The sequence below is a fragment of the Pteropus medius genome, unplaced genomic scaffold (assembly GCF_902729225.1).
Source record: "Pteropus medius unplaced genomic scaffold, Ma_sr-lr_union100, whole genome shotgun sequence".
NCBI lineage: Eukaryota > Metazoa > Chordata > Mammalia > Chiroptera > Pteropodidae > Pteropus > Pteropus medius.
The window spans coordinates 5,810,981-5,816,820 of NW_024342470.1; the positions used below are offsets into that span (position 1 = coordinate 5,810,981).

The 5,840-nt window shown below is 39.4% G+C and overlaps 1 long non-coding RNA gene across 1 annotated transcript; it reads right to left on the minus strand.

Annotated features, from left to right (window-relative positions):
* Positions 1–458: 458 nt before the first annotated feature.
* LOC120603123 (uncharacterized) lies at positions 459–5,576 on the minus strand. Its single transcript, XR_005652962.1, has 3 exons — positions 5,557–5,576; positions 5,344–5,443; positions 459–665 (listed from the first exon to the last, which is right to left on the minus strand). It is a non-coding gene; the product is annotated as an uncharacterized LOC120603123 (long non-coding RNA).
* Positions 5,577–5,840: the final 264 nt, after the last annotated feature.

Genomic DNA, 5,840 nt, shown 5'->3' on the forward strand with positions numbered 1-5,840 from the left:
TGGATTCAGGTTAGACAGCTGGTAGAACCTGATAATAAGGCATGGAAGATAGCTTCCAGGAAGCTTTTAGAATGCAGTGGTTTCTAGGCCCCATTCCTGTCCCCTGCAGGATTACACTGTTTCAGGAGAGAACTGAAAGGAAATACTTTGTGATTGCAATCTTCCCTCCTATGCCCCACAGGGCATGGGATACTTCTGTCTCCTGCAGGTACAATACCAGTGGTCTAGTGAGAATAAACAAGATTTTCTTCACAGGGCACTCAGGGGCCCTGGACAGAGAGTGTGAGACATGACATCCTAATGTTAGAAGGGGAAAGGGGCCTGGGAAATCTTCTACTTCATCCCCCTATATCAGTCAATGTTGGGGCATTAGAAGATCAGATAAACAGCCCTCTTCCTCACCCAAGTTCTCAACCAATTGAGAAAGAGGACCAACAGGTAGAGATCAAAATGTCGGCTTTATTATTGATAAGAGCTGGCCTAGAGGATATGGCTTACATATGAGGCCAAATGGGCTTGCTTACTCTGTTCCCAGAACACGCTTATCACTGAGTTATAGGCAGGGCTGGAAAAACTGCAGGCCTCATAGGGATCTGTCTCTATACAACTTGTAGCACATAGAGGAACATAAAACAACTGCCCCTTTGGCTCATGCTGGCTCCTCTCTAAGAAGAAGAAGAAGAAAACAGAAAAGAGTTAAACTGAGCATGTCCAGATCATCCTTCCAAACTCATTAATTAGATAACTCGTATCTTCATAGAGAAGTATGAATAAGGGGTGGGAAGAGACACTAGGAGTCTTACTCTAGTGATTTTCAAGTTTTAATGGGCTTCAGAATCACTTGGAGGGCTTTTTACAATGCAGATTGTTGCGTTCCACCCCCAGCACCCTGATTCAGTAGGTATGGAGTAGGGTCTGATTAAATTGTGTTTTTTTAAGTTTCCTCGTGATGCCAATGCTGCTTAACTTGGGGCCAAGCATTGAGAACCAATAGTCAAGAGAATCTCTTCATTTGGAAACTTAAGGAAGAATAAATGTTCCTCTTGAAAGTCAGGACTTGCTCCATTGCCAGTCACAGAAACCCAACTCAAACTGAAATAAAAAGAATTTATTGGTTCATGTAACTAAATGATATAGCGGTTGATCTAACTTCAAGCACAGCTAGACCCAGATGGTATCTTCAGGACTCTCATTCTCTGTATCTCTCAGATGTGTTCATTTTCTATGACTCTGGTCTTAGGGTTTCCCCTGGTATTACTTGGCAAGATGGCTCTACATTCCTTCTCCTGAGCCGGTATTTCTCAAACTTCACATGAATCAGAATCACCTAGAGAGGGTTTGTTAAAACACAGACTGCTGGGCCCCAACCCAGGAGTTTCTGATTCAGTAGGTCTGGGGTAAAACCCAAGAACTGGCAATTCTAACAAATTCCCAGGTGACAATAGTGATGCTATCAGAAGAAGGAGAATGGATGCTGGGGAGACACGAACGATAGATATTCACTACTCTTTGTTTTATAGATCAAGAAACTGAGAGGTTTAGTGGCTGGTCTGTTTCATCCCATTCAGAAGCTTAAAGTTTTTCCAAAAGGCTTGTTAGCACAATAGAAAGAGCATGGGATTTGAAGTAAGAAAATCTGATGTCAAATCGCATTCCTACCACTGACAAATCGAGTGGTTTAGGGTAGATTACTAAACCTCTTGGCTCCTCTTCAGTGTTTTAAAATGAGAATAACAGTAACACCTATTCATGGGGTGAGACGAGGATGGGATGATTTACTGGAATATGTAAGAGTCCTTTATAGTGAGAGAAGTATTAGAAAGATGGGAGTTTTAAATTATTTTAAAAGTCAACTTGAATTATAATATACATGAAAATAAAAACTACACAGTTACTATTTTTGTTTTATTAGTACTATTTTTTCACCAATTGGCAAAGATCAAATATTTGATAACACTATGGAAGAAAAGTCTGTTGATACTCTCGTTCATTGCTGGTTGAGTCCAGCCCATATCCTAGGACCTTTCAATGTACTCAGGGACCCAGTGACCTGTGGAAGTCTATTCCGGCCACCAGCAGACCAGGCCAACGAATCAACACTTACCTGCTACTCCCATCTCATACCCCACACTCCCAGAGCAGCCTTTAGTTAATGACTCTTGGAAGATGCAGCTCCCTCACCCTAGTTTAGGAAAGTCCAGAAGTGAGTATTCTGCATCGTTTTTTCATAATTTCCCGGTGGGATTAAGCTCCAGTTACCCATTGTAGTAGCTGACTTCGTAACACATCTCTTTGATAGTTGCATTCCCTTTCCTGTATCATTCTCCTGATCCTCAGCTTTCTGGTGTTCCCTGCACATCCGAAATATGCCGTTTGCACTAGAATCGTTGTCACAGAGATATGCTTTTGGGGCGGGGAACCCCAACCACTCTTTGGGAGTGGGGAATATCTAGCAAAATTACAAATTCACATGCCCTTTAACCTAGCAAATCTAATTCTAAATATGTATTTACTGGGTATATTCACACAGGTGCAAAATGACATATATGAGACTATTTACTGAAGCACTATTTGTGATAGCAAGAGACTGACACAATTTAAATGTCCATTAAATTGGGAACGGTCAAATAAATCAAAGTACAGTCATACAATGAGATAGTATGCAGCAGAAAAAAGAAAGAAAGAAAAAGAAAAAAGAGGAATTTCTACTAATTTGGAACAATCTTCAATATTTATTTAGATGAGAAAAGCAAGATACCAAACAGAATGTATAATACACTACCATTTGTGGAAAAAAAAGGGAGCATATGTAAATGTGTATTTGGTTATCATAATGTGGATTCTTTCTAGAAGGATAAACAAGAAACTGGGAGACTATTCTTATGTATACTCTTTGGTACCTTTTGAATTTTGAACCATGTGAATACAGTATCTATTCAGAAAACAAATTAATTAATTAAAAACTTTAACATGAATGTGGAAAAAGAATTTTACACTCAGAAAATTATTTAAGAGTTAGTCATTTATTTTTGTTATAGAAATTAGATACCATTGTAACTACAAACATTACAAACTACAATGCTACAAATTGTAACATATCCAAAAAATGTGTATCAGTGGCTGCCTAAAGCTTTAAAAGGTATAGACAATGCATTAATTAACCAGGGAGACAGAAAGAATAAAAGACAAGGAAGGTTTTTGGAAAGCCCAAAGTCACACATGGGGATTTCGAAGCTCTCATTATAATAAATAACATCTTCCCTGTTTTGCAAAATCTCCCTATAAAGGTGAGAGCTTACTATGCACATTCTCTGTGTGCAGTACACCCATCATCCCAGTTTCACAGGTAAGGAGACTAAGTCTTAGGGAACTAAAGAGACTAGCTAAAGGTTACATAAGAACCACCTGCATTTTATCCCAGATCTGTCTGAACCCAAGGCAAGATATATGCCAACATTCCCTCAGTGCTACCTGTTAAAGGTGCAGACCTTAATAAGAGCTTTGAAAAAGGAGATCATATTTTACAGTCACGATCCCCAAGGTCCAGGCCTGCAAATACACTAGTGAGCAGGAGGAAAAGCCATTTCTTCTTTGGCCTCTCTGCACAGATTTTCATGCTAGAGCCAGAGTACAGGAACCAGCAAGGGTGTTCTTGGCTCATATCTTTCTGCTGGAGCATGACAGCACCTGGGGCCATACTATAGGGCAGGAATCTATGAAAACTGATTTGGGAAAATATGTTTTGACAAACAATTAGTTTTGCCTTTGCAGTACCTTTACTCAGTGCCTGGCACATTGAAGTTTTCAGAAAATATTTGTTGAGTGAATGAATGAACCAATGATTGGGGAGAATAGTGTGGGGTAAGGCAAGAAGTCCTAAAAGGTTAAAATACACAGGCTCAGGTTATAACTCAGTTGAAGAGTCAAGACAAAAATACCACAATATACAAGTATTCTAGTGGAGATGCTTGAGAAAGAACTACAGGGTTTGGCATTGGATAGGACTACCCTTGATCGATGGACACAGTTACTTAACTCCTCCAATAAAGAAAATGATCAGGCTTCAGAGCCAGGCTGAGATAGTTGTATTCTACAGCCTCCACTGATGGTCATATTGGATGCCTGGTCTTCAGGATCTCATCTTTTCTTAAATGCTTGCCTGAAATCTGACTGGAAAGGAAAAAGACTATGGACAGGAGAAAAGAAAGATATTTCTTCTGCCCTTGAGATCCTCCAGATCTGGAGTCAACTGGAGAATGATGAGAGAAACTGGAATCTCTAAATGGAATGAGATGCCTCCGCAGATCTGTGGGATAGGTTAGAGCTCGACGGGGCAGCCATGGCGAAGGGAGACCCTCCATTGCAGCCCCATGACATCATCTGGGTCTCTGTCAGTCAGTCCCACAGCCTCACTAGTCACCAATCCAGGCTGCAGGCCTGAGACCTCCAAAGCTTCCTCTTCCAGTGAATCTTGGATCTCCTTCCTTGGCTTCTTGATCTTTGAGTCTTCACTTTGTTTTTATTTCAGTCTCTATTTCAGCTTTATTGTCTCTGTTTCAGTTTCTCTCTCTCTCTCTCTCTCTCTCTCTCTCTCTCTCTTCCTCTGTCAATTGTCTCAAGTTCTTTCTCCATTTTACTCACATTTGTCTCAATAACAAGCCCCAGCTCCCTGGTCAATATTCCTTGCTTTACTAAAACCCAAAACAAAAACCCAGAGGCTTGGCTTATTCACAAAAGGATATCAATCTAAAAGCCAGTGTGATCATTTAGATGCATACCTTTATACAATACTCTAAACTATATCTCACACAAATTAAAGAATTAAACAGAGAAAAGCCAAATCACAGAGAAACTGGCAGGAAATTGAATTCACTATTTATCAGATCTTTGGAGCAATAGCAACTTTTAAAGCATTAAGCAAAAGAAAAAATCACAAAGGAAAAGATGAACAGATTTTGCTACATAAAAATGTGAAGCTTTTGTACAAAAAAAATTAAGGTGAAAATAAAAAGGAAAGCAGACTAAGAAAAATGTTTGCGGTAACATTCAAAGAATGACTAAATTATATGAAGTTCATATCATGAAAAGAAAAATTAAAGCTTGAATAAACAGACATCTTCCATAAATAGAAATATAACCACAAATCAACATAAGGAAAAGTATTTAGCTTCTTATTCTCAAGTATATGCAAACTAAAACACTAATAGGAACCATTTCCTTGCCATTATGCTAGCAAACATTAAAACAAAGATAATACCCAGTGCTTGTGGTTAAGTACGTTTACATAATACTTTTGGAACGCTCTTTGGCAATAATTATCAAGAAACTTTAAACTCCATGTACCTTTGTCCCTTAATTCCATTCCAAGGGATTCGTCCTAAGGCAGTAGATTTTAAACTATGCTCCTTGAAATGGTAAAAGTTCTGCAGAATTGTCTGTGGGACTGTTAGGGAGGGTATATATTAGCCAGAGTTTGGGGCTATAAGCAAGAGAAATTAATCTTACATTAAGTAAAAAGTCAATGCACTGAAAAAAAATAATAATGCAGAGACTCACAGAATCAATGCTTGTACGGCTGTACAACCAGGTTCTGAAAGCAGATAGGAAACAAGAGAATTCCAGAGGGCTAGGCGGCTGGAACCACACCACAGGTCACAGAGCCAGAACAATCAGGTGCATGTGGCACTGCTGCTGAGAGGAAAATGACCTCCAATCACCCCCACACGTCACAAGCTCGTGATTAAAAAACATTAGAGAGAATGTCTGATTGAACCTAAATCACATGCCTCAGGTTTTTCAAGGAAGCAAGAGGTAGGGGTGAAGAATCAAGGTCTTTGGCT